Genomic DNA, 20,917 nt, shown 5'->3' with positions numbered 1-20,917 from the left:
GCGCTATATAACCTGATATTTTGTTAGCCTTCTTCATGGCTTCTAAATAAAGACATTAAAATGATACGTGTGTGTGCCTGGGGATGACCTCCAGGAACTCAACAGAGATAAGCAATACCACCCTGAACCAAGAGGAGGTGCTGTTGCTTACTCTCCTTCCTCTCCCACCTGCAGCTCCAGGAAACAGCCAGTGAGGGCATTTGACTCCACCCATGGTGCTCTGAGAAGGCCCCACCCCCTTCCATTCATGATGCCATGTGTTCAGGAAGAGGCGTCTCATTTCCGATCCAAGCCTAGAAGAGGACGGAGCTCCTGTGTGACCTGAACTGTTCATGTTGTGCCCTTATGCACTTGATGTTATTTTTTCTTTTACTTCTATTAAATAGGGTTGCCCTTTTGCATCCTAATTGTTACCTGTGGACTAGGGAATCCATTCCCGGATGGGTTTATCTATTCCTGGCAATTTGGGAATCCCGGGCTCCCGGGAATGACACAGTCCATGGGCATCTCACATGTGAACGGTTTTAGAACGAGCGACACTTATTTTTAATAAAACTACTGCAATATGTTGACACCAACAAAAGACTAACCTTAACTATAAGCAGTTCATGCTGTCATATAAGTACAGTGGAACCTCGGTTCACGACCATAATTCATTCCAAAACTCTGGTCGTAAACCAAGTTGGTCGTGAACCGAAGCAATTTCTCCCATGGGATTGTATGTAAATACAATTAATCCGTTCCAGACCGTACGAACTGTATGTAAATATATATATTTTTTAGTTTTTAAGCACAAATATAGTTAATTATACCATAGAATGCACAGCGTAATGGTAAACTAAATGTAAAAACATTGAATAACACTGAGAAAACCTTGAACAACAGAGAAAACTAACACTGCAATAGTTTGCGCTATAGTGCTAGGAACCGCTCGTTAAAAACACTTTTTTTAATGAGTTTTAAGCACAAGGGAAAAAATGAACATTTGAAAAATCCGTAATTTAATAAACCACCAAGAAAAGTAACATTGGAACAATGCAGGCTACGAACCGATCACTGTAAATAGAACTGAAAACAAAAACAAGCCTTCTCTACCTTATGCGTCCCTCGCTTGCTCTCTCTGCCTGTGTGTGTGTGCGTGCGTGCGTCTCTCTTTTGCGAGCCTGGAGAGCCTGTGTGTGTGTCTCTCTAGAGCGCTCCTGTGTGTGTGCGCGCGCCTCTGTCTGTCTCGCGCTGCCTGTGTGTGTGTGTGTGTGTCTCGCTCTCTTGCTCGCTGCACAGGAAATGCACAGGGAGAGACTGAACATGTACAAACTGAAAGGGAACCTGGCTTGTTCGTATACCGAGTGTGTGGTCGTGAACCGAGGCAAAAGTTTGGCGAACTTTTTGGTCGTAAACCGATTTGTACGTGTACCGAGACGTTCGTGAACCGAGGTTCCACTGTACATGTATCTAGTTAGTTGCGGTAATAAGAGCGTAGAAAGCACAACGTGTCGAACGTGCAGTTGTCCAGGCGAGAGCGTACCTTCGTGTAGAGTATGCCAGCCGCTGAGAAAGCACGCTCTGCCTCCACTGAAGTAGGCGGCACAGTCATCAGATACTGATACACTTGTTCTAAACAACACCCGCTCTTGCCGTTGCTCTGAAACACCGCCATTTCAACTTTTACTGATGCATCCAGTTTCTTGTCATCATTCTGTGATGGCAAGCTTCTTGGCACAGATAATACGGATACAACAGACTGACGCATAGCAATTTCAAGTTGCTGTTCAAAGCTGTCAACAGCACAGACGTCAATGAACTCTGCCCCGTCCCAGCATTCGTGAGCTGCAGAGTGCAGACACCTCCCAGTCCACTGTGCTCAGTCTTAGTGGGAGCCGGGAGACTGACTGCTGCTGGTCTGTTGTTGACTGAATTAATGAGCAACACACTACACCGTGGGCCAAAAAACCGTGCCACTTAATTATTTTCAGCTATAATTCTGTTATTTCTTGATTGATTTTTACACTTTTACACGCTATATATGCGAGCTTGGCCGTTCCCATTCAGCCGGGAATTCCAGCAGTTTCATTCCCAGGAATGCGGGAATGGGAAACGCCCGGGAATCCCAGGAATGGATTCCCTACTGTGGACGTCTTGCAACATCTCACCTGACTGTGGACCTCTAATGGTATTTGGTTAGGTTAAGCTAAGTTAAGTTAGGTTGGGTTGTTTGCAGAAAATAGAAAACATACGGCATTGTTACACACTGTCACACACGTGTGAATGGGGGACATCTTCACGGCCTTTTCGCTACTGCATTACCACTCCATGCCATAGGGGGTGGCACTGTCGTTCACATCTTCTCCCCAGTCTGCCCTCAGATGGGACAAGGAACAGCGATGACATCATTTCCACCAATAAACCAGCCTCTTCCTGCCAGGAGCATATTTAAGAACGAACAATTTACGACACCCGTCTGAAGACGATGTCATTCCACAACTCTGACTGACGATTGATTTGTTGGCCAATTCATCTGCCGGTTATAAGGGGTGTCACAAACTCTTCATCATGGTGTGGTTCTCAGACACAAGAAAAGAAGTAAAGACACAACTGACAAGCAGTGTTATCATAGGCACACACACTCAAGGTATGGATAAAGACGAATAACTCCACAAAATAACAGAAGCAGAGGAGTCAGCAGCATTCCTCCAAGTAACAGAACTCAAAACGAATTGTTTTCCAGTATTCGTAACTCAGTGTGCCCCCATTACTTTGCTGTGCTGAAAGGCTCCCACTAAACAACGAAATTAGCAAAGTAACACGTTAAAAAAGTGAGCTACTTGGAACGACAAGAGAGGACAACAAATCCAAGTAGAAAAAATGAAAAAGTAGGCTCAGGTGTGGCTTTTTTGGGACATCCTGACTAGCTTGGCATTAGCACCACGATGCTGGCATGGTTCAGGCTGGCATGGTAGTGCCTCCAGAGATGTGTGTGCGTGAAAGTGGTGAAGGGGTCTTCTTTGTTTTTCGGCCTTTCTTTTTTTCTTAAGTCTTAATTAGCTCGTGTTTAGAGGTTTTTCAGTCAGGCCCCTGGATTTATCTGTTGTTTGCAGTTTTTGACCCCCGGAATTATTGAGTCCAGCTGTGTGACGAGCTGCAAGCCCTCTAATGATGTGGTTGGAATTTTCTGGCTCAGGCACGCTTTGTTATTCCACTCAAGGGCATTGGTGAAAAGCAAAGCGCTGCACGGAAATGAAGATCACTCCAGCCCTAGCCTGCCTTACATAATGCGCCATGGAGCTTTCTGGCCCCGTCCGAGCACCTTGAGGCAGGCTTTTCTTTAATGGGCCGAGACCCCCCGCCAACCCCCTCTTCTGGACTGATCATCTGCAGATCCTGCTTGTTTCGCATTATATGGCCGCAGAGCAGGATGTCTTCCCTTTAGAGTGGCAAGGACGTGGTTAAAAAGAACAAAACAAAAAAAAGTGAACCAAATTAGTGTGAGAGGTTTCGCTCATTGTAGGCCCCTCGTCAAGTCCAGGCAAGAGGGTCTTATGTTAGCCCAGGTGTATTTCCTGGACTGGCTGACCTCCACCACCTGGCAACATGCTGTAAGGCGAATGGATGACACACCAAATGGAAGGCATCATGTAACTGGTGGGCCTGAAGACGTTTTGAAGTTCTGATTTCAAATGTTTGTCATTTTTAGGGATTTGGTTTGTGCCATCAACACCAGTGTGTGTGTGTGATATCTCATGTTGCTAGGGGTTCTGGTTAACCAGTCATGTGATAAAGTAAGTACACCCCATGGAAACACCCCATGCATCATCTAACATAACTGAACAGGCAAACAGGAGATCTTCATGCAGACAGAGCATCTACTTGAACAAATGACACCTCAGATTGTCATGGCGGATTCATTATCACAATCGAGTCACGTCAGGTTGTAGCGGGGCTACATAATAATAAGTATTTGTTTTTTTGTCTGTGCTGAGCGTATTTTGCTTTCATTGTCCCGTTTGCTATGCTATATGTGTGTATCAGTAAATGTTAAAAGGGGAAGGATGATGACGGGAGACCGCAACCCCAAGACGGAAATTACCTGTTGGATCCACCAGTTACATCCGGGACATTCTGTATTTAAACAAGAGGAGCGAAAGGCAAAAGAAGGAGGAGAGGAGAGAAAGAGAGAAGAAAAAGAATCATTTACACATTCATATTTCAACTCATTTCCGTTCACCGTACAAGTTCATTACTTGATTCTTAAGGATCCGGATCATTATCAGGACTGCCAGCACCGAGAAACCCCGGGGTTTGAATACTTATCAACCGTTGCTGATGACACTTACGGTGAGGTCGTTATTAGTGTTGTCGGGAGAAAGCAAAATATCACATCAGCCAATATTCAACTGTTACTGGACTTTATTAGCTTTTGGACTCATTTATCACTTTTATTTCAATTGCCGTTTATCATAAATCTGTGCTTGTGTTTTGTGTTTATTTGTTTATTATTTGGGGGCAAGGGAGGGTTTTTGTAAATATTGCGTATTCCTGTTTTCGTATAATTAATAACATTGCACAACAATTATTTTGAAACGTCTTGCTTCCTGAAAAGTTTTTACTGATTGTGACATGTACCTTCTGGGTATGCACAAATAAAGTTTTGGTTTTACTGCATCATGTAGGAACTCAGAGAAATAGACATTTACATGTTTACTGACAATGACATATTTAGTTAAGTTTATGTTTCGCATAAGCTATTAAATTGAACAGAATTAAAAGTGTTTTGCTCCTAATTTTCTTTTGTATTCAATGTCTGGTGCATCACGTTGCAGTGTCCAACAGTAGTCAGTAAGCATTGACGGATTCCAGTTGCCCTGGTATCGTCTCTCCATCGTAGCAATGTCCTGGTGAAACCTTTCACCGTGTCCGTCACTGACAGCACCGAGAGTCGCGGGGAAGACGTCCAAGTGTGAGTGGAGGAAATGAATCTTGAGTGACATGTTGCACTTCATTGTCTTGTATGCTTTGAGAAGTTTGTCTACCAGCTGAATGGAGTTTGGGGCTCTGTAATTGCCCAGAAAATTGCCAACAACGTCTTTGAAGGCTTTCCAGGCAATTTTTTCCGGCCCAACTAACAGATCTTCAAACTGCTTGTCACTCATGATATGTCTGATCTGGGGATCAACAAAAATGCCCTCTTTGATCTTGGCGTCAGTTATTCTTGGGAACATCTGTCTTAAATAGCAAAAACCTTCACCTTCCTTGTTCAGTGGTTTCACGAAATTCTTCATGAGTCCCAGTTTTATGTGAAGAGGAGGCAAAAATATCTTTGCCGGGTCAACAAGCGATTCATGTGCTACATTTTTCTGTCCTGGAACTAACTTTTCACTGAGTGGCCAGTTCTGTCGAGAATAGTGAGACTCTTTGGCATGGCTGTCACATTCACAGATGAGACAACAGTACTTTGTACAGCCGAGCTACAGTCTTAGTAACAGAGCAACGACTTTAAGATCTCCACAGATATTCCAGTTGTCCCTGCTATACTGGACGTGCTTCAGCAACAGTTCCATATTCTCATACGTTTCTTTCTTGTGTGCTGCTTGGCCAACAGATAGTGAAGGATAAACGTTGTCATTGTGTAGCAGAACAGCTTTCAGGCTTAACATTGACGAATCAATGAAGAGACGCCACTCTTCTGGGTTGTGATTACAACCCAAGGCCCGAGAACAATCCTTCAATGTCACAACAGAAACAGAGACTGTCGTGTTGTGCAGAAAATGTGGTGATATCATGATGTCGGCCTCGAAACACAGAACTGTTCATACCTGGTGACAGCAACCACCATTCCTGCAGTCTCAAACCCAGCAGCTCGGCTTTTGCTTTTGACAGACCCAAATCTCTAACCAAATCATTCAATTCAGACTGTGTTATCAGATGTGGATCGCCTGATGAGAACGGTTCAAAATCCGGGTCAATGTCACTGTCAGTACCCTGCATTGCAGTTTCTTCATCTGGTTCGTCTAAGGTCCAATCCTCTGGTGGTTTTGGAATTGGAAGACTGCCATCATGTGGCACGGGTCTCATTGCTGAAGGCAGATTAGGAGATTCAATTGACTTCTTGTTTTTGGCAGAGAAACCAGACACATTAGTCAAACAGGAGTAACAGTCCGTCGCATGGTCTTTCTGTTCTCGCCATATCATCGGAACAGCAAACGGCATCGTCTCTCGAGTGCCTCTGAGCCAGGCTCTCAGACTGACAGCACATGTCGCACAGCAAATGTGAGGCGCCCATTCCTTGTCTTGATCACCAATTTTTTATAACTGAAATACAGATGATAAGCTTTCTTCACAAGACCAGTCATCCAACGTCTCTGAGGCGCAAGTGTATATTCGCCACAGATATTGCAGAATGTATTGCGGCTGTTACGACATTGACGAGACACCAAAACGTCCATAGCATCAAGCTTACTTACTGTTCTATTGCTACAGATACTATACGTTACTATTCTGATGCTATACATACACACTGACTATCGATATTAGCCAAATGAGCAAGATCGGTGTATGCAAGCCACCATTATAGCATGCTGAGACAGTGTCAAGCTCATTCAGACCTGCCCCGGATGTCAACTTCCACAGAACAGCTTCCAACCGGGCCTGATTCCATGGCTGGACATGCCCAGGCTGCACAAACCGTTGTTGATAAGTCACTTACGAGAGCGAAAATGTTTTGGATACAAATATAAGAAAAAATCATGACAAAATTGAAACGGTACATGATGGGTAAATTTTGATGCGATATTCGTGATCAGCACCCAAAAATCTATAAGAAACACCCAACAGTGTTCAAGAAGCAAAAACTTTGTTGTGCAGTGTAATTATTCACTGGTGTCACTGGGATAGCGGTGGTTTATTATTGAATATTCGCCACTCCTCGTGTGTATTTATATTTATCACTATCTTTTAAATCCGTATATCTGTCTACTGTTTGCTTATTTCGTCATGTCGGGAAAAATAGGACAATCTGTAAGGATTATGGCTTGTTATCATCTCGAGAGTCTTCAGGCTAATCCAAGGAAATAGTCTTGGTAGCGTAGTGGCCGGTCTGGGTAAGGGGTTGGCTGTTACAATGTCAGGTCAGGTTAGGGAGCACGCACTGGTACAGCGGGTTGCTGCACCCACTACATGACGAAACAGCTCAGTATCCCAATTGGCAACCCCCCAAGCAGACACGCGGTCCAGTCCCACCCTCCAGCAATGACCCTCTATCTGCTGTAGGCGTCCCCTTGGCCTGGTCCAGACACTCGGGTCCTCAACAATAAGCCAGATCACCCTCAGGGAATCACACCACATGGCCGTAGTGCCGTAACTGACGCTCCCTCACAATGCAGGTCATGTGCCTCATTCGGGACTCCATGAGCAGCACAAAGTCACACCAGTGGTACCCAAGGATTCTCTGAAGAGACACAAGGAGTCCAGTCTTTGTCTCAGGTCACTGGATAGCGTCCATATCTCACAAACAGGGAGCACCAGGACTCTAAAGAAGACTTGGATCTTCGTCCTTTTACAGAGATATCAGGAGCGCCACACACCCCTTTCCAGTGACCTCATGACCCCCCCATGCTCTCCCAATCCATCTACTGACTTCATAGGAAGAGTCACCAGAGACATGAATGTCATAAACCTCTCAACGAGGTCGACACTCTCTCTGCAGACAGACACACTGCTGATGGCCGTGCCCAAGAGCTCATTAAAGGCCTGTGAATTCCACAACATATTTAAATGTGCTTGAGGAGAATCTGAGGCCATCTGTCCGAAGACCACACAAACAGCGCATTAGCAAATCCACCAAGGAGTGCTACAATAAAGAAAACAATGGTGGGTTATGGACTGGCTTCATCCAAGCCCTGGATTTGAATCCATAAGTTACCTGCCTGCCACTTCATGCTACCAGGACAGACCCTGGCCCATGGTGACCCTTAAATTTGGATTAAGGATTAAAGCTGGATTAAGCAGGTTCAGGGTGGAGCTGTCGTCCCTGACCTGCTATTAGGAGAGCAAACACTCCTGCAATATTTAACCTTCATTTTGTGTTTGGGAAGAGAGTGATCTCTAGTGAGTGCTAGCATATGTAAACAGCTTTTGTTAGCCAACATCAATCAATTCACTATGAGTTGAGCCTTTTCACCTTGGAACACTTGCAAAAATTCATAATAAAATAGAAATATAAATGTGGCGATGTGTGGTGGCACAGTGGTCAGCTCCAGAGTCTGGGATTTGAATCCAGCATCTCTGCACACATTTGACGTTCTCCTCATCTCCATACAAGTCTGTGTATCCCTCATGCATCCCCAAAGATGTGCCAGTCAATCGGTGATTCCAAATAGGCAGAGGATGGGTGTGCCCTGTGATGAACTGGCACCTCATTCAGTGCTGGCTCCTGCATTCTTCCAAAGCAAAAGAATAAGGGAATGGCCGTACCCAATATAAAATAATTCAAAACGTTCACACTTGTAGTTTTCAGTCGGTTTTCGTTGTGCAATGACCTGCTGCTCACAGCTCTCATAGTGTGCACATCCACACTAGGGATTCTAAATAGGTGGAAGATGGCAGTGCCCTGTGATGGACTGGCACCTCATCCAGTGTTGGCTCCTGCATTCTGCAAAAGTACAAAATAATAGAGTAGCCATACCCAATGTGAAGTAAGTCAAAGAGGACTCTCTTGAGCAAATGATAGCCCATTTGGACTCTGATAGCTTCAGGGAAAAGATTCTCTGGTCTGGTGGGACAAAAATGTAACTCTTTGGGCAATGCTCATCCCTACTGTGAAACGTGATGGTGGCAGCGTCATGCCAAGGATGGCGTAGGGCTAGGAAGGCTGATCAGAACTGAAGGAAGGACGAATGAATGCAGCCCGGTACAGAGGGGTTTTTGAATTAAACCTCAGACTGGGCAGATGGTTCACCTTTCAGCATGACAATGACACGAAGCATACAGCCATGATTGTCTTAGGGTGGCCCAGCCAAACTCCAGACCCCATAGAACACATGTGGAGAGACCTGAAGATGGCCATTTACAGACACTTCCCATCCAATCTAACGGAGCTTGACTGGATCTTCCTGGAAGAATGAGATAAACTGCCCAAATCCTGGTGTGCAAAGCTTGTGGAGGCTTACACACGAAGACTTGAAGCTGGAAACGTGTGCAAAGGGGACTTGTATAATGTACCAAATTACAGGGCTCAATTTTTATATGAAAGACAGATTCCAGTTTTTGATTTTTAATAAATTTGCAAACCTTTCTGAAAGCACATTTTGCCTTGGTCATCATGAATCATTTGGTGAAGACTACTGGAAAATATGGCAAATTTATCCATTTAAAATTAAATCTACTAAACAGTAAAGTAGAGAAAATAAGTTACGAGTTTTGAATACTTTCTGATAGACTGGCACCTAGTCCTGGGCTGGTTCCTGCCCTGTGCCTGCTGCTGGACTTGGCTCCAGGCTCATTGATTCGGAAGTGAATCATACAATGGATGGATTATAAAAAATAAAACAAATACATCAGTGCTTTTTTTTTTTTTTGTAAAATTAAGTAAGAGTGTTGTTCCTCGTTTACTAAGATGTGATAAATCTTAAAAATGCTGCTTATTCTCACATTTATCCCAGCAGGCCACTAGAGACTGACAACGTGATAATTGCATCAAGCACTCTATGCATGTTGTACTCATGCCAGGCACTTTTCATGATCTCATTTATTCTTCTTAGCAATATCTGAATTCAAGACAGAATGTTCTTAAAAATATCCATCGACTCGCATATGTGTCCAAATCTTGACAAACAATCCACTTAAGGGTGGAGTGTGATGTGCTGAAATGACGCCTAAGGCCAGTTATAGGCTTGGATTTTATATCCATGGTCAAGAAGTATGGCGCTCAAGATATAAATAAGAGCTGAATGTAACACAATTACATTAGGAGTATGGACAAGGCAGAGCACACTCATGTCTGTAGTATATATATATATATATTGTGACGGACGGCTCTGGACCCATGCCCTGCTGGGACGCCCCTTTGACACTAGATCCGGGGGAGCAGCCATTGGAATCACACTACGTTCCCCGGAACACTTGGTGGCAGCCCCCCCTGCGTTGCATCGGGGCCACAATTATTGCTGTTGGGCTTCGTGACCACCGCCAGGGGAAGCTGCACGGCTTAACGAGCTCGTCTGGGCGGGAGCACAGCCGCACCCAGAAGTGTAGCCGGAAGTAGCTCAACGAGCACCTGCATCACTTCCGGGTGGGCTATAAGAGGAGCCGACAGTCACCACTCCGGGCGTCAGAGTCAGGAGGAGGAGGAGGACAAAGCTGCCTGGGAGGAGTGGAGGAAGAGGAGTGATTTTTATGGTGTTTCTGGGTTTTCATAGTCTGAATCACAGTCTGATGGTATGGGTGGTTACCTACCAGGTAACGCTTGTGGTTGGTCAACAAGTCAGCTAACATCCGCCACGGTGCCCTCAGTTGTGAGAAGCAGATCATAGAATGGTTGTATATATATATATATATATATATATATATATATATATATATATGTTGCATAGTTTACTGTCAAACAACGCAAAGAGTACGCGACATGTGTTTCGCCCTTATTTGGACTCATCAGGAGTACACACTCTACTGTTCCCCTCTCGGGGATCGAACCTCGGACATCAGCATCAGAGACGAAGTCCCTTTACGCTGCGCCACAGCGCGTAGTTCATTTATTTGACAGCCTGCAGATCGGAGTAATTACATTCATTGCATTCATTGTCTGAATCCCGACCTGATTGTATGGGTGGTTACCTACCAGGTAACGCATGTGGTTGGTCTGCCCTCGGCAAACATCCGCCATGGTGCCCTCTTCAGTTGCGAGAAGCAGATCATAGAATGTTGCATAGTTTACTGTCAAATAATGCAAAGAGTACGCGACACGTGTTTCACCCTCATTTGGGCTGATATATACTAGCTGTGTAAGCCTATGCTGTAAAAAGCCCGGACTCCTAGAAACCATGGATTTCGGCACTTCAATCAGTTAATTGCATTGGTTGTGTATTAGTGGCTCCTCATCAGTTTCGTTTTGCCGATGTGCTCGCCTCTGTTGTCTATCAGCGGCTAAGCGAGTTTCTCTTTCTCGGCAGTTTCATTTTGGCGACAGAGTTGCTTTCTTTGAGCTTCATGCTGTATCCTTGCAAGTCTGGGCTGGACAGACAGACAGACAGACAGGCACACTTCCATGCGTAGAAGTTTATATATATAAATATATATATTTATATATATATATATATATATATATATATATATTATATATATACTGTATATAGTGCTAAATAATAAAGCCTTGACACAACATAAAGATTTGGGGTAGCCTCCCGTATACTTGAAAGTTGGCTGCAATATGAAGAAGTTTCCAAATGGTCCTTACAGACAAGAGCCCAAGACAGAACTGAAAAAATAGTACGGGCAAGGCGGGTTTTAAAGTCGGAGGGGACAAATGATGTCATCGGATGGAACCGGAAGTGATGTCATAGGGCCCAGGCAGAATTTAATGCGTTTGGTATGCGGGGAAAAAAGAGAAAGGATCTGTGCACTCTGCTAACCCCTGGTCCGGCTGGGAATTATCTTCTTTTGAACCCTTTAGCTGCCTCCCATGCGCACGTGTGTGATAATATACGAAGGGGTAAGCAAAAATAACCAGAATTGAAAAAAAAAATAGTTTTAATTTTTTTTTTACTTACTGAAACGTTAGTCTCCTTCAAAGTCCTCTTCATGTGAATGAAGAGGAACGTTGTCCAAGGCCTGCAGCTATTTTTATTTGACTTCCTCCACGGTACGGAAACGCTTTCCTTTCAGTTCTTTTTTCATATGCGGGAACGAGAAAAAGTCGCACGGAGCAAAGATCAAGTGACATTTCCCCTCATTTGAAACGCGATAACCACTCGTAGACCTGTGTTTTACTTAAAGCTTCCTCTTTAAAAGCAGTTTCAAGCATCACTACACTTTCTGCTGCTGCTTTCCCTAAGAGATTTAGAAATTCAACACCAACTCGCTGTTCTTTATGATCACCCGTCACAAAAATCGCAGAACACGTTTAATAAACACCAAGAAAAACCGTCACAGAATGGCATATGAAGAATACAGAGCAACGCCACTTGGCAGACTGACACAGAGTATTGTAAGTGTGCCACACCTAGAGGTGAGCGAAATTGAGCGCCAGATATAGACTCCAGATATTTTGGGTATTCCCTCGTACATATATATAAATATATATATGAATAGATAGATAGATAGATAGATAGATAGATAGATAGATAGATAGATAGATAGATAGATAGATAGATAGATAGATAGATAGATAGATAGATAGATAGATAGATACTTTATTAATCCCAAGGGGAAATTCACATACTATAGACCTGATCACAATCTGAATCAACGAGATTTTCACAGTGAAAGAGAGAAGTAAATGACATATTGCGTAAAGTCCTAAAGGACATTAGAAATTAAATACAAATGGAGGGCCTTTAATCAAATCCATATGGTTGTGGTTTTAAAACTTCTTTTTCAAAATAGATAAACATGAGTGCCTGCCTAACATAAACTAGCTAAATAATACTTTGATCTACACCCTGTCATGTAGGTGGACCAGCTGCTGTGGTGGTGGCATCTGAGGTTCAATCCCCGCAAGGGGAAGCATAAGTGTGTACACCTGATGAGCCCGTTGTAACCAGGCATCCACCACATCCATCTCTTCCAGTTGGGACCACAAAAATTTCTCTAGCATTTCAATGTAACGTTCTGAACTGACAGTGACCGTTGGTTCCCCCTCCTCACAAATGTAAGGGCCTACAATGCCAAATTCTGTAGTGGTGCACCAAACTGTAACACACTCACTGTGCAGGGGTCTCTAATGGAGTTCACAAGCCCAATAGTGAAAGTTTTGCTTATTTACACAACCATTCAAATGGAAATGTGCCTCGTCGCTTCACATGACGATGGCCTCTCGATGAATGGTTTGCAAAATGTCTGCTCACAACTCTCTGTGGCTTTCCCAGTCTCTCTCGGTGAGTTCCTGCACTACCATCATTTTGCATGGATGGAAATTAAGATCCTCATGAAAAATTTAGAGACATGTTGGAAATGCCTAAGGCAGAAGTGTGCTGAACTTCTAGGAGACCACAACATTGATACCCTTACAGCTTGGATGTTTTCAGGCGTTCGTACAGTCTGAGGACGGCCTGGAGATTTTCTGTTCAACGTTGTACCCGTCTGTCTGAATTTTGCCCCCCACTGAAGAACTGATTTCTGATTTGGGATGTCACCGTTGCTGAAGTACATTCATAAAGTGCGTTGTGTATTGATGATGGATTTGTTGTTTTTGAAGAACGCTTCGACAGAGAAAGCATGGTGTGCACAGACCAAGGCACCTGGCCGACTGAAAACAGTATGAGTTCCCAGTCACCCTGACAGAAGACCCTTGGATTCAGTCAATATGGGCAGGCCTGTGAAGACTTAGTGGAAGAAGATGACTTTCTGTCCAAGTTACCAAAGAACTAAGGAGTATGCAGAACCCTCACATTGTCCTCCATACATGGCACACGAGCCACCAGACCTCTGGATTTAAGACACTTCCCAACTCTGCCGCCTGAGGGTGATCTTGAGTTGAGTGATAGTAGGAACACAAAGAGTAGCGTTCTTGACATGACTGTCTTTTCGATTGGGCATGAGACTGATATGTGCCATGTCTACCTGCAACTCTTCTTATCTCACAGTGGCTTCTGTACGCAGCCTCTGAAATTTAAAATGCCTGTTACTAAAGAAGATTGGGAAGTACTGTGGTCAAGAAAAAAAAATCTATAAAATCTCACATTAAAATTAAAACCTTGCCTTCGTAATGCAGAAGACAGTTAGAAACCAAGAAAACAGGCTGAGCTGAAAGCCTTCCGAGAAGCTGGATGTCAGCTGTACTCCAGATGTGATTCGTGCAAGTGGAGCAGAATTGAACGCAATCAAGACGGCCGCACGCACTCCTCACGAGGCGAAAACCACCGAAATCAACAATTCTCGTATATCATCATGAAAGGAAACAAACAACACACTTGATGCTCCCCAGCTGCTTGTCGCCAATGCATATTGTTTGGCCATTCAGCGAATGGCGCGTTAAGAGATTGAAAGTCATCGGCTTGCCTTGTTTGTGATTGGGGTCCCGTTCCTTTTTGGTGATGGTGGCGCTTGGCAGAACTGAATGACTTGTTTCATTGGATGGTGGTGCAGCATGATAAGTCATCGTGGTGCTCATTGGCACGCAGACAGTACGATGCAAGGCATCGACGTAAGAGCAGCATGAATCACCCACCCCGTAATTTGGTGAACAAGATGTTGACAGCTGCACTCTCAGATGACAGCTTTTACAAACCGTAGTCGCCAAAGTGTCACTGGAGGATACAGCTGTCACAACTGACAGACATGTAAAAATAAAAAAATAAATAAAATTAGTTTGTAACAAAACAGCCTGCTGAATCAACGAGATTTTCACAGTGAAAGAGAGAAGTAAATGACATATTGCATAAAGTCCTAAGGGACATTAGAAATTAAATACAAATGGAGGGCCTTTTAATCAAATCCATATGGTTCTGGTTTTCACACCTCTTTTTCAACATAGATAAATATGAGTGCCTGCCTAACATAAACTAGCTAATAAAGAGTAAATACAACACAGGGCTCTAAAAAGAGAAAAGGCAAACAGCCTCAAACAAAGAAACAAGAGCATTGTCATAACAAAAAACAAAAATCAGAAACAAATAATGTGCAGAGGTGAAATAATTGCTGTCAGAAATATAAGCAAAGTAATCTGGTTCATACAATACAGATCAGAAGAGCTGATGGTCATCTTTTACTGTACCACAAAGAGCTTGCTGAGAATGTCGGCGCAGTGGTAGTGCTGCTGCTTTGCAGTAAGAAGACTGTGGGTTCGGTTCCTCCCTGTGTGGATAGCGCTTTGAGTACTGAGAAAAGCGCTATATAAATGTAATGAATTATTATTATTAACGTTTGAGCAGGCGAGGGACAACAGAAAGTGAGCAAGAAATGGAGGGAAGGAATTGAGTCGGACAGAATCTTTAGTATAAGCAGTATAAGTAAGAGTCAGCAAACCAAAAGCAGACATCAGAACTGAACAAGAAAACCAGAGCCGCCTTTCAAAATATGAGTTGCAAAATCCTGAAACTAACATACACTAATATGCTGTTTGTTATTATTATTATTATTATTATTGTTGTTGTTGTTGTTGTTATAGATAGATAGATAGATAGATAGATAGATAGATAGATAGATAGATAGATAGATGGTATAGTAGGCAAGATTAAAAATATAGATAAATTGACAATTATATGATAGATAGATAGATAGATAGATAGATAGATAGATAGATAGATAGATAGATAGATAGATAGATAGATAGATAGATAGATAGATAGATAGATAGATACTTTAGTTGTTCCCAAGGTGATATTAAAACTTTACAGAAGCTGAAGAAAAATATAAATATTATAGAAAAGAACTCAAATGCTTCTACACTGAATAATAAGAGAGCTGCTACCATCTTATATGATGCTAGTAGTTGGCTGTAAGTTGTGGTCAGTTCTTCCCAGTTGTGCCACAGGTTTATATTTAATGGCATTAACATTTGGAGAGACCAGCCCCAGCTCATTGGGCCCACAAATGCGACATGCTGGCAGAATTTGTTTCTTCCCAAAGTTCCGTAGATCAAAGTCATCAGCATTCTATGGTCAAAATGATTCATCATTAGATTGTTGGTAACAGAATTAATAAACTTTAACCAGGATGATTTAAGTTGCCTCTTAGACACTGCTGAGGATGAAATCAGTCACTTCATTCAATTTCTTTAAAAGTGATCAGACACAGATAGATAGATAGATAGATAGATAGATAGATAGATAGATAGATAGATAGATAGATAGATAGATAGATAGATAGATAGATAGATAGATAGATAGAAGATGGCAGCACCTCTATCTATCTATCTATCTATCTATCTATCTATCTATCTATCTATCTATCTATCTATCTATCTATCTATCTATCTATCTATCTATCTATCTATCTATCTATCTATCTATCTATCTATGATGCTAGTTTGTGGCTATACGTTGTGGTCATTTCTGCCCAGTTGTGCCACAGGTTTTCATTTAATGGCATTAACATTTGGAGTGAGCAGCCCCAGCTCATTGTGCCCACAAACGGAAAATGCCAACAGAATTTTGTTTCTTCCAAAGTTCCGCTGATAGAAGTTACCAGCATTCTATGGGCTGAATGATTCATCATTAGATTATCAGTAACAGAATTAATAAACTTTGACCAGGATGATTTAACTTGTCTCCCTGGGTACTGCCGAGGATGAATTCAGTCAGTATTTCAATGTGTGGATTACACATTTTAGTTCTAATTATAGTGTGCTTACTTCTTACCATACGGATGTCCGGTTCCCTTCCTGTCTTTTCTACTCTGTCCAGTCATATTGAATGAAACCTATTCAGCATTAAAATGGCATCTGAAATAAGAAGTGCAAGGTGGTTCTCCACAGTACCCAAAATGCCACATCAGCTGAACTTGTTGTTATCACTTATTTAAAAGTGATCAGACATTCCTCATTATATGGAGGCAGGCCAGATCAGAATGTTCTCCACCTTACTTTTATCCTTACTCCAGATCTTCACTCTTTCATGCTAGGATGAGCTGCTCCTCTGATAAGGTGTAATGGAGCTCCTTAGGTGGCGGTGATCACAGGGGTGCCAGCTGACTACGGGGGAGTTTAATTTATCCCACTTTGCAATCCCAGAGTCTCTGACACTTTCGGTAGCTGCACAGGTAAGGTGGTCTTCAGATCCTCTGCGCTCCCCCTGTGACATCGTTCACATTCACATCTGGTCTGAAGGCAGTCGAGACGAACCAAAACTCGGCTCTGCGATGACAGCAGCGTATCTGCGATTTAAAAATCATTTTATAAATTTACAGTGGTGAGCCAGATGCCATATCACATCTAATCTTAACGATTAGTAATTAATTGATGTTTAAAAAAGGTAATCAAAAACTAATAAATAAAACAGAGAGCTTCTGTAAGAAGGCTGATGCCAGCATGGCATCCAGAGGTAGATTTTTTTTGTTTTCATTTCACTGGCATGCCTTCATGGCATCGTTTTGAGTTTCCATCATTTGTGTAGTAATTAAGAACAAAGCTCAGTGCCAGTCTTGCGATCAACATTTCTGAGACTATTTCAGGGACAGCTACTGCACTGAATGTTACACTTAGCCTCCAAGATTGTGGAATAAAAATATCTTAAACCTCCAAAATCTAAATAGCGATTCGGGGAAAGGATATTTAGGTAGTCGGGAACTGATAGCAATGTGGATTTTTCTTTTTTGACTTTGATATTTTTTGTGTTTTTGCCTTTTATTATTGGATTTCTCTCTTCTCTTATCTGTCGCAGCCCGGGCTTTTGACTCTCTTCTGATTTTTTCTGTAAGCTTCATCTCCCACTCCACGTTCACACCTGTTTTGTTTTCCCATTTTTATCTTCTAACCAGAGTTCCTCCCCAGCTCATGTTAAAAGTGCTTCATTTAATTTTTATATATGCTTTGTGGGACATGGTCGGCCTTTTATCCCGGCCAATACCCCCAGGTCGCCAGGTGGAGCCATGCCTGCAACATAGAGGTGCCCCAAGTTCCAGCAGGACATCATGGACAGTGGAGTTTTTCATCACAGCCCTGCTGGATACCACGGGGGCCTCCAGGGGACAGTGCAGGAAGGCCCAGAGACTTTGGTTTCACCTATAACCCGGAAGTACGTCTTAGCCACGGCGACAGAGGGAATGACGTACTTCTGGGATGAAGAAGAGGAGTTTTCACCTGACCCGGAAGTGCTGAATAATCACATGGACTGAGGGATCAGAAGCACTTCCGGGTCATGAACTATATAAAGGACTGTGGGAGAGCCCAGGGTTGAGCTGAGTCGGGAGGAAGGGTGGCAACGCGTCTGGGAGTGGAGGATTGATTATTGGTTATTGTATTTGTGATTTGTGTATGAGTATTGTGGAGTGGAGGGTGCTTTGTGCACTGTATTGTCCAAATAAAAATAATTATTGGACTTTTATCTGGTGTCTGGCGCCTGATCAGAGGGTTCAAAGGAGCGATAGCGCCCCCTATCTGTCACAACTTGTAACGGCCAACCCCCATTACCCAGACCGGCAACTACACAACCATGACCAGTGACATGGCTAAATTGAGGACTCTCTAGATAATAACAAGCCGTACCCCTTACAAACAGTCTTCCTCTCCTATCGACGAAGTAACAGGCAATGCAAATCAGTGTGTAAAATTAAGTGCAGATATATTGAAATGTACAACTAATATACATACATATATACCACGACAAATAGACAGACACTCAATAATATATATATATATTGTGGTAAGTTCAGCCCGGACGCAAACAGGCGGACACAGAATGTTCCAAAATGCACACAGTTTAATTAGAAAGTCCAGCACACAACACAGTGCCCATGCACCAAACACCTTTTTCCATTTCAGTTCTCTCCCTTCCGGACTTCTCCTGCCACCTTTCCACCAGAAGAAGCGTTGCCTTCTTCTTCCCGACTCCGGCTCATCTACTCGAGCGAAGTGGCCTCTTTTATAGCCACTCGGATGTGCTCCAGGTGCTCTGTGATGGTCTTCCGGTGGCACTTCCTGGTGTGGCGGAAGTGCCGCATGAGCACCCAGAAGTATCCCTGGAATTCCTTTCCGGCAGCACTTCTGGATGTGGTGGAAGTGCTGACATCCAGCGCTCTCCAATCCTCCGGGCACCCCGCTGTGGTGGCCACGGGCCCCAATAAGGTTCAGCTTCCATGCTCGGTTCCCGTGGCCCCCATACCGACCAGGGCAGTTGCCCTCTTGTGGTCCGTGGGAGGTATAGTCCCTCTCCTGGTCCTTGTAGGCGTCCCGGCCATCTGCCACAATATACAGTATAAACATATACACTATCACAAAGACACCAGTGAAAGATGCTATATATATATATATATACAGTGCTCAGCATAAATGAGTACACCCCCTTTAAAAAGTACAAATTTAATCAGTAGCTCAATGAACAAAAGAACAATGTCCAAAATTTTCACAAGGCTGAGTTTTATTGAACACTTGTTAAACTCCATAACATGAAATTAAGGTTAATAATATAACTTAGGTCACAAAATCTTCAGTTTCACTCAAATTGGTTGAAGCAAAAATGAATACACCCCGCAACAAAAACTACTACATCTAGTATTTTGTATGACCACTGTGATTCTTAAGAACAGCACCAAGTCTTCTAGGCATGGAATGAACAAGTTGGCGACATATTGCAACATCTTTCTTTTTCCATTCTTCAAAAATAACCTCTTTTAGAGCCTGGATGCTGGATGGAGAGTGATGCTCAACTTGTCGCTTCAGAATTCCCCACAGGTGTTCGATTGGGTTCAGATCAGGAGACATACTTGGCCATTCAATCACCTTCACCCTGTTCTTCTTCAGAAATGCAACAGTAGCTTTAGATGTGTGTTTTGGATCATTGTCGTGTTGGAAAAGTGCACGACGACCAAGTGCACGGAGTGATGGCAGAATCTTCTCCTTCAGTATAGAGCAGTACATTGTTGAGTTCATGATACCATCAATGAAATGCAGCTCCCCAACACCAGCAGCACTCATGCAGCCCCACATAAGGACACTGCCACCACCATGTTTCACTGTAGGCACCATGCATTTTTCTTTGAAATCCTCACCTTTACAACGCCATACAGTTTTGAAACCATTAGTTCCAAAAACAGTGATCTTTGTCTCATCACTCCAGAGTATAGAGTCTCAATAGTCTTCATCTTTTTCAGCATGGGCCTTAGCAAATTCTAGGCGTGCTTTTTTGTGCATGGGCTTTAGGAGAGGCTTCCTTCGTGGACCATACCCATGCATGCCATTCCTCTGCAGTGTGCGCCGTATTGTGTCACGGGAAACGGTTACTCCAGTTTGGCTTTCTACTGCTTTAGCTAAGTGCAGTGAACTTGCATGGCGATTTTCTTCAACCCTTCTCATCAGAAGACGCTCCTGTCGAGATGTTAACTTCCGTGGATAGCCTGGATGTCTCTGTAAGATGGTTGCACTTCCATCTTTCTTAAATTTTTGGATCACTTTTGCTACAGTATTTTGACTGATAGGTAAAGCTTTGCTGATCTTCTTGTAGCCCTCACCTTTTTTGTGTAAAGTAATGATTTCCTTTCTCAGATTTTTTGACATTTCTCTTCCATGTGGAGCCATTGCTGACAGCATGAAATGGGAAGGGCTTTTCTTTATTAAGTAATGCCCTTTTATAGTCACCTGTCTGCTGGACACCTCTTAAATGAATCATTAGACTCACCTGTGGTTGAATGCCTGTTAATTGGACTTTTGTAGTCTTAAGTGTGGCTTTTCTCCTAAGACTATAATTGGGGTTTACTCATTTTTGCTACATGGGCTTGAATGAATTTGTTAGGATAATCACTTTTTTGTGTGTGCAAATTAACAAGTCTTGTTTGTAATCAATGGCCCACATTTGTGGGAGTATTTTGTAGTACAGTATCTCACAGACAATGTTGATACTGAAAGGAAACTAAAGGTTTTCTGACAAATGTAGTGGGGTGTACTCATTTATGCTGAGCACTGTATATATATATATATATATAGTGTGTACGCCTGATGAGCCCAGAATGAGGGCGAAACACGTGTCGTGTACTCTTTGCATTTATTTGACAGTAAAACTATTTCAACCATTCTATGATCTGCTCTTCACAAACTGAGGGCACCGTGGCGGATGTTAGC

Source organism: Erpetoichthys calabaricus, chromosome 16 (assembly GCF_900747795.2).
Source record: "Erpetoichthys calabaricus chromosome 16, fErpCal1.3, whole genome shotgun sequence".
NCBI classification, from domain to species: domain Eukaryota; kingdom Metazoa; phylum Chordata; class Cladistia; order Polypteriformes; family Polypteridae; genus Erpetoichthys; species Erpetoichthys calabaricus.
This window is presented reverse-complemented; position numbering follows the sequence as displayed.